This window comes from Sciurus carolinensis, chromosome 9 (genome assembly GCF_902686445.1).
Source record: "Sciurus carolinensis chromosome 9, mSciCar1.2, whole genome shotgun sequence".
Taxonomy (NCBI): domain Eukaryota; kingdom Metazoa; phylum Chordata; class Mammalia; order Rodentia; family Sciuridae; genus Sciurus; species Sciurus carolinensis.
The window spans coordinates 57,469,160-57,477,044 of NC_062221.1; the positions used below are offsets into that span (position 1 = coordinate 57,469,160).

Below are 7,885 nucleotides of genomic sequence, written 5' to 3' on the forward strand. Positions count from 1 at the left end.
AGCTTTCCTCTGTCGGACACTTCTGCCATGATGTTTCTGCCTTGTAGTCAACCAACCACCAACTGAAGCCTCTGAAACCGTGAGCTCAAATAAATCCCCTAAGTTGATTTTCTCTGGTATTTTGCCACAGTGGTGAAAAGCGGGCTAACACAAGTGAAGACAGATTTTGTGATGCGGAGTTTATAGTGACCTTCCAGAATATGGATTTGGTGGAGTTTTGGAAAGAGAAACCAGTTTGTAGGCCTCCCTCAACTCCTCCTCTCTGCTCCACATCTATTCCCACTCTTGTCCACATTCGTTCTCCTCAGTCATCAGGGGAATTGCGTGGATATGAATAACAAGGACGATGGAAGCAGTATCCTAACAGATGCAGGAACTAGAAGATGATTTCTATGCCCAATGCTCTTTTTTTTTTTTTTGGTGCCACTAATCCCCGAGGAACCTGGCAGTTTATTGCTTGGGACCCTTCCCAGAAGAGGAAGTTGTCACCTCTGTGTTTGATAATTCAATTTACCATTCTTCACATTCACCCTAACCCAATTCCCATCACTTTTCACTGCACCGGTCATGAAGAGCCCCAAGAACCTAGGCCTAGCAATCACAGAGAGGGAGCACACACATGTGGACAAGGTACTTCAAGTCTTGGCTAACAGCAGTACCTGCTTCAGTTGTCTACGTCATCAGGAGAGAACATAGTATGGGAGGGGTTGCTATAGTGTTCCATACTTCTCTGAAATCTAGAGCAAATCAGGGCTTCTTAGAGCAGTTAGTGGTACATCAACCCTGCTTCTATGTAGTCTTTTTACACAGACTCTGGAGTAGATACACCTCTTTGTTTTCAATATCACACATTGTCTCCCTCAGCAGATGTAAGAAATCCCCCACCTCTCTAGAACTGAGCAGTACAACACCAGCATAATTTCATGTAGCAGCTCTGGCTCTGGCTTTTTGAAACTCTTGGCAGATGAACCAATCCCTAGGTCTCTACCAGGTAGAAGGAATTTGGACAGAAGGAACTGCAGAAGGTTGGGGAGAAAGGTCCACCCTGCAGACTAGGAAGTTCACTTGGTGGTGATGTGGAGGATAGATGAAATAGATAATTAAGGGGGGAGTAAAGGATTTTATTGTAATGAGTCATTGCTTCTCACTGGGGGCAATACTGCTCATAGGGCATGTTTTGGAATTTTGTGGAATTGTTTGGTTTGCTATTGGTATTGGTGGGCAGGAACAAAGAATGATGTATTTTTTTGGTGCCACCAACCCCTGATGAACCTGGAGGTCTTTAGTTTGGGACCCTTTTTACATTGCATAGGCCAACTCCAAACAACTTAGAATTGTCTTCTATTTCATGTAAAAGTTGAATATATATTTTAATGATAGAGAAAGTGTAGAATTTAACTCTATTTTACATATGCACACAGTGTTAATGGTATTTTAATCCCAACATAAAACACCTGTGCTGGCCACATTTAGAACTACAGCACTCAGTGATTCCACGAAGAGACTACTTGCTGTGTGCTCTAGTGAAGATGCACTTAGCAATTACATGACTCAAATATATCATTATTTCATCATAAATTACTTTATTTCTGTGTGTATTAGGCATTATATTGTTGATGAAAATGATATACGTTGATAGGTTATGTTATCTATAACTTCCATTTCAGGTACTAAATAAGGCATCACAAAATATGTTTTGCTTTTGTTTCTTTCCTTTTAGAAAAAGGAGCATTAGATCTATTGATGTTTAAGATGCCTGGTTTAGATGATAAACATTGAGAGCCTAAAGAAAGACCTTAAGAGTGAAAAAGAATGTCATGAATGGAGAATTAACAGAATTTGGAAAGTGTTGGGACTCAGTAGATTATAATTAAGCTCTGTGTCAACCTTCTCTTCTGCAGCCTAAATAAACCCAAAGCCATCATCCTACTTTGGCTGCTTCACAAACCCCTCATTATCTCGGCTGCTGTCTGCAAAAGCACTTCCCTGGGTCTCCAAATGGTGTTTAGTTGTGGATTTCCAAATGGAACTTAAACATATTAAACAAGGAGCCAAGTTTCCCGATCCCCTCACAAATGCACTGTGTACTAGCCTGTAGATCTGACCACGTATGTGAATATCCACATACAGGATATATTATCAGTGGTCTAACCCTGTTCCTCCATCTTCTGCATATGCCAAGTGACTTGAAATTGCTAGCACCTGCATTTCTTTGATTAGGAGTCTTCTTTGGCCACCAGAGCCCATCATGAGGGATGCTGGAAGTGTTGTACTTAGTGTCCTTTCCTATCTCCCAAAGAGGTTAGCTTCCTTATCCCTTGCATGGGATACCTTTAAGGTCTGTGTCCTGAACTGCTTCCCAGAATAATAGGATTAAGATACATTCACACAGTCATAGCCCATTTGATTAGGAACCCTATATCCATTGCCATCCCTTTCTCATTTCTTCCTCTCTTCACTACTACTTCTTTCACCTCCAAAATAAACTACTTTGCTATCCCATCTTTGTCCCAAGGTCAGCTTCTGGGGTAACCCACACTTCAAAGATGTTTCATCCATTGGGCTGGAGTCCTCTCGTTGAAGAGGAATGCAGTCAAGAGTACAGGCCTGGAATCCACTGTAGCAACTCACTCTCTGACTTAAGGCATGTTATTGTTATTTTTCTCTCTCTCTCTGGGCTTTAGTTTTCTTATATTTAAAATATAGCCTTTGGACTGGATTAATATTTCTCAAAATGCACTCTTTAGAAGAACATTAAATTATTGCAATGTAATAGTTGTCATGAAGAAAAGAGGAAAGAGAAAAGAAAGGTGCTGTTCTGTCAAAGGGTCCCTTTATTTCTCAGGATCATGCTGAAGCACAGGTGGCTATATGTCAGTGCCTGACATACAGCAGGCTAAAATGAATGAACGGCAATTGACCCGAATTCAAATCAGTTAGCTTATGTTCCACATGCAATAGTCATGATTGGGCAGGGGTCCTTAACCTGAAGTCCATGAACTCCCTAAAGTTGTAATAAGAATTGCATATGCTGTGCCCTGGTGCCTTTGTCAAGGGTAAATTCCTTTTAAATCAATTAGGTTCTTAGACACCCTAAAAGTGTGAAGTCATTTTACCTTTATCAAATTGTTTTGAAACATAACAGCAACTCATTTCTTTTGAGTTTTAATGATACATCAATGAACACTTCCTTGATAATAAGATAAACATCTCTCCTTTTGGGGGAATACTTCCCAGGTCTTTGTGCAATGGTCAATTGGAGAAATTTATTAGAATTTCTTATATATAAATGCAAAATGCATTCTAAAAGAATTCAGAAAAATAAATGGGTTCAAAAAATCCTGTGTTTCACAGAAAAGAGCATTGATATTTGGGTAAAAATGAAAAAAAAAATATATAACCTGGCAGATTTGATGGATTTATGCTGTATGTTAGAATAGGGGTGAAATATGCCCTGAATGGATCAGGACAACTGGGCTTCCATTGAACATTTCCTTTGATGGAGTGACAGATCCCATGTCTTGAATTCAAACGCTTTGTCTCACTGTGTGCCCTTCACTGCATCAGTGTGTCTTGGTGTTTGCTTGCAGTGATGTTTCTGTCTGAGATGGTTTATGCAGTCCTTTCCCACTTGTAAGACCTTCATAAATGTTCTCCAGGCCCTTGGAGATTTGCTGTTATCTTAAACCATGAGCGGCAGGGCACTTTCTGCTTGAGTTGACCTCAGGGAGTATGGAACGAACCCCTGCAGGTGTTTCCAGCTCCACCAGCTCCAATTTTTAAAATCTTTCTCGACACACGAAGCTTAATCTTTGGTTGTTATTGACAACTGTTGTCACCACATTTGAGAGTGTGTGCAAGGGACCATGTGGAAGAAGTGTGGGCAGGCAGGAAGGAGAGAAGACAAATTGGCAGAAATGATTTTAAAAGAGCCTGTTTTCCCAATTATTTAAATTCACCTGGTTTGATCTACAGCATAACATTTTTGTTTTTTAAAAATAAATTGTGAGTTGGTATGAAATAAATGTATTATTATGGGTAAAGGAAAACACATTGTCAAAATAATTGCTATGTGAGATAGAATCTGGTTTTAGCAAAATCTTTTTAGTGTTTACAGGCAGGGAATAGGCTTTGCTTAAACTAAACTAACCTAATGCATTAATACAATGGCCTCTGCTGTACTTTTCTTTATCAGTTAAAATTCCTAGCTCAATGAGTCTTCACATTTTTTGTGAATGTGGGGATTCCTTTTCATATTTTTAAAATTGAGGGCCTGAAGCAGTAGTTGTACTCCTAATAACCACTAAAGGGAGAAAATGTAATGGTCTAGCTGTTGATTGCTGATTAACAGACTGTCTCATATTTCGTGGCTTTAAGAGACATTGATTTGTTTGACTCTTACATTAGCATTAAGGCAGAAATTGTCAGGGACCATTTGTCTCTGATTCACACATTAAGCTGAAGTTGCTTGAAGACTGGGATCTGGAATCATTTGAAGCCTAAGGCACTCACCTATTAAAGGTTAATACTGATATGGGACTGAATAAAATCTATACTTGGCCTTTCCAAGTGGTTTCTTTGCTTTCACCTGGCATGGTGACTGAGTTTCAAGAGCAAGTGCCCCAAGAGGACCAGGTGCCATCTGCATCACCTTTTATAATCTGAACACAGGGCTCCTAGACTCAAGTTGCAAAACTCACTTCTGCTCCAGTAATAAGCCCACTCAGACTAACTGGGAGGTGAAGGTCAACATTGCTGTCAGAAAGTCTATTACAAAATAAAACCACAACACCCAGAAAACAAATGCTGGCAAGGATGCAGAGAGACAATTGTTGAGTAAAGTCTTCTTTATATATCAAATATACTTGAGTCAAACCATCAATCAATGTACCTAATTGGCATTTACAGAAGACTTCATCCAACAGCTATAGAAGGCACAGATATTTTTTCAAATGCAAGATTTCCCACATGATGGGCAAACATCTAGACCTTCCTAAATTAAGTTTTAAAAAATCATGTGAAACATATATTTTTAACCACAATGCAATAAGTTGAAAAACCACAACAGAAATATGTATGAAACCCCCACAACAATTTAGAATTAATTAACACATTCTAAAATAAACAATGTGTCAAAAGATCAGAACTCAGAAAGGAAATCAGCCAACATTTTAGCTGAATGATATGTAAACACAACAGATCAAAATTTGGGAGATGAAGTCAAAATAGTTCTTAGAGGGAAATTCATAGTTATATGTGGGAATGTTTTAATAGCAATCTTGTATCTTCATTCTTTTTTTTATGAGTTCATGTCTTTTATTAACTCATACACACTACTTGTCTTCTGGTTTGTTGAAGCAGTAAGTCAGACAACACTTGCCACAATAATGTCTGTCGAAGTGGCTGAAAAAATCCAGCACCGTATTTGTCTGAAGGCCACTCCCAGCACAGGAAACTGACTTGGCCATTGTCATCCACCTTATAATATTTCAGGACAGCCCACGTAACCTTCTTTCACTTATGGTTATTCTTTTGGGGAGTGGTCTAAGCCTTCTTCCTTTTCTTTGCACTGCCACAAAGCCTCAGCACAAGATGAAGGGTGGACTCCTTCTGAATGTCGTGATCAAGGTACATCCATCTTCCAGTTGCTTACCAGCAAAGATCAGTTTTTGCCAATAAGGAAGGAACTCCTACTCTGGATCTTGACCTTTACATTTTCTATAGTGTCCAAGAGTTCAACCTCGAGTGTGAAAGTCTTCCCCCTAAGGGTTTTTATGAAAATCTGCATCACAGTGGTGGTCCCACTTGAAGCCAAAGAAAAGGGAGACATGGATGAGACCTGGGGACACAGTTTGGGTGACTCATAAGCCACTGCCAGAGACTGGATCAAAGCATACACTCTGCATGATTCATTATTTTTTTATAAAATTATTTATTTACTTTTTTTTTTTTTTTTTTACGGACTGCATTTTGATTCATTATACACAAATGGGATACATCATTTCGTTTCTATGGTTGTACATGATGTAGATTCATACCATTTGTATTATCATACATAAACATAGGGTAATGATGTCTGTCTCATTCTACCATTTTTCATACCCCACCACTCTCATTTCCTTCTACATAATCTAAAGTTCTTCTATTCTTCTCTCACTCCCCAACTCCCCAGCCCCATTATATATCATTCTCCACTTATCAGGGAAACATTTGGCCTTTGGTTTTTGGGGATTGGCTTATTTCACTTAGCTTAATATTCTCCAATTCCATCTATTTATTTGCAAATGCCATAATATTATTCTTTTTATGGCTGAATAATATTCCATCGTGTATATATACCACAGTATTTTTTATCCATTCCTCTGATGAGGGGCATCTAGTTTGGTTCCACAATCTAGCTATTATGAATTGAGTTGCTATAAACATTTATGTGGCTGTGTTACTGTAGTATGCTAATTTTAAGTCCTTTGGGTATAAACCGAGGAGTGGGATAACTGGGTCAAAAGGTGAACCAATTCCAAGTTTTCTCAGGATTCTCCATACTGCTTTCCAAAGTGGTTGCACCAATTTGCAACTCCACCAGCAATGTAAAAGTGTGCCTTTTTTCCCACATCCATGCCAGCATCTATTATTTGTGTGCATGCTTCATTCTTAAGAATCTAGAAGAAAAAAGAGCAGATTAAAGTAAAAGTAAAAAGAAAGGAAGTAAGAAAAAAGGAGAAATCAATGAAATAGAAAATGGACAAACAGTATGAGACATCATTCAAAAGCAAAGCTAGTTTATGAATAGTTTAAGACTGCTATGTCTCAGGCAAGTAACCTTGCTTGATCAGATAGAAAAAAAAATGAAAAAAAACCCCACGAATTACTAATATTAGGCAAAATGCCATTTTTTAGCATCTGTAGACACTTAAAGAAGAAAGGAATATCTTAATACCTTTATGCTGACAAATTCAGGTATTAGACAAAACCTGCAAATTCCAAGTTACCAAAGAAAGGCACAAACTGTTGATTAAAGAAATGACAGACATTAATATAAATGGACTCCTGTAGTAGCTATGCTATTTATTGTAGAGCTTCTTTTATTCGATGCAACATTTTGTATTAAGAGTTGAGTATGTCACTAGTTTATACTTTTTTATAGATGATATACAATGCTGCATGTATTGATAGGTGTTCCTTTTTTATTGCTGAGTAGCATTCTACTAAAATGAATATATCACCCAAGTATGGTGGTGCACACCTGTAATCCCAAAGGCTTGGGAGGCCGAGGCAAGAGAATGGAGAGTTCAAAGCCAGCCAGAGCAATGGTAAGGCGCTAAGCAACCCAGTCCAGTGAGACCCTGTCTCTAAATAAAATACAAAATAGGGCTGGGGATGTGGCTCAGTGGTTGAGTGTCCCAGAGTTCAATCCCTGGTACCAAAAAAAAAAAAAAAAAGAATACATCACAAATTCACAAATTTGTTTCCAGTTCTCTTTTTTATGGACATTTGGTTGGCTGAAAATGCAGAAGAATTATGATTTCTTTTGCAAACGGATATGTGTTTGTAATGTCATTTGAAGAGTAAACTGGGAAATAAAATTGATCAAAGGAAGGGAATTAGGGAAGAGAGGAAGGGAGGGAAGAGGATAGTACTGAGAATTGAAATGGAGAAAACCATGTTATATGCATTTACGAATATGTCAAAATGAACCTCACTGTTATATGTAACTATATAACGCACTAACATTTAAAAAAATTAAAAAGAGTAAACCCAGGCTGGGTGTGCTGACAGTACCTGTAATCCCAGCTGTTTGGGAGGCTGAGGAAGGAGGAGCATGAATTTGAGACCAGACTTAGCAACTTAGTGAGACCGTGTCTCACAATATAACAGGGCCACAGAT

General features: G+C 38.4%; 1 pseudogene; it reads right to left on the bottom strand.

Moving 5' to 3' along the window:
• Window positions 1-5,333: 5,333 nt before the first annotated feature.
• LOC124992496 (ubiquitin-40S ribosomal protein S27a-like) lies at window positions 5,334-5,788 on the bottom strand (annotated as a pseudogene).
• Window positions 5,789-7,885: the final 2,097 nt, after the last annotated feature.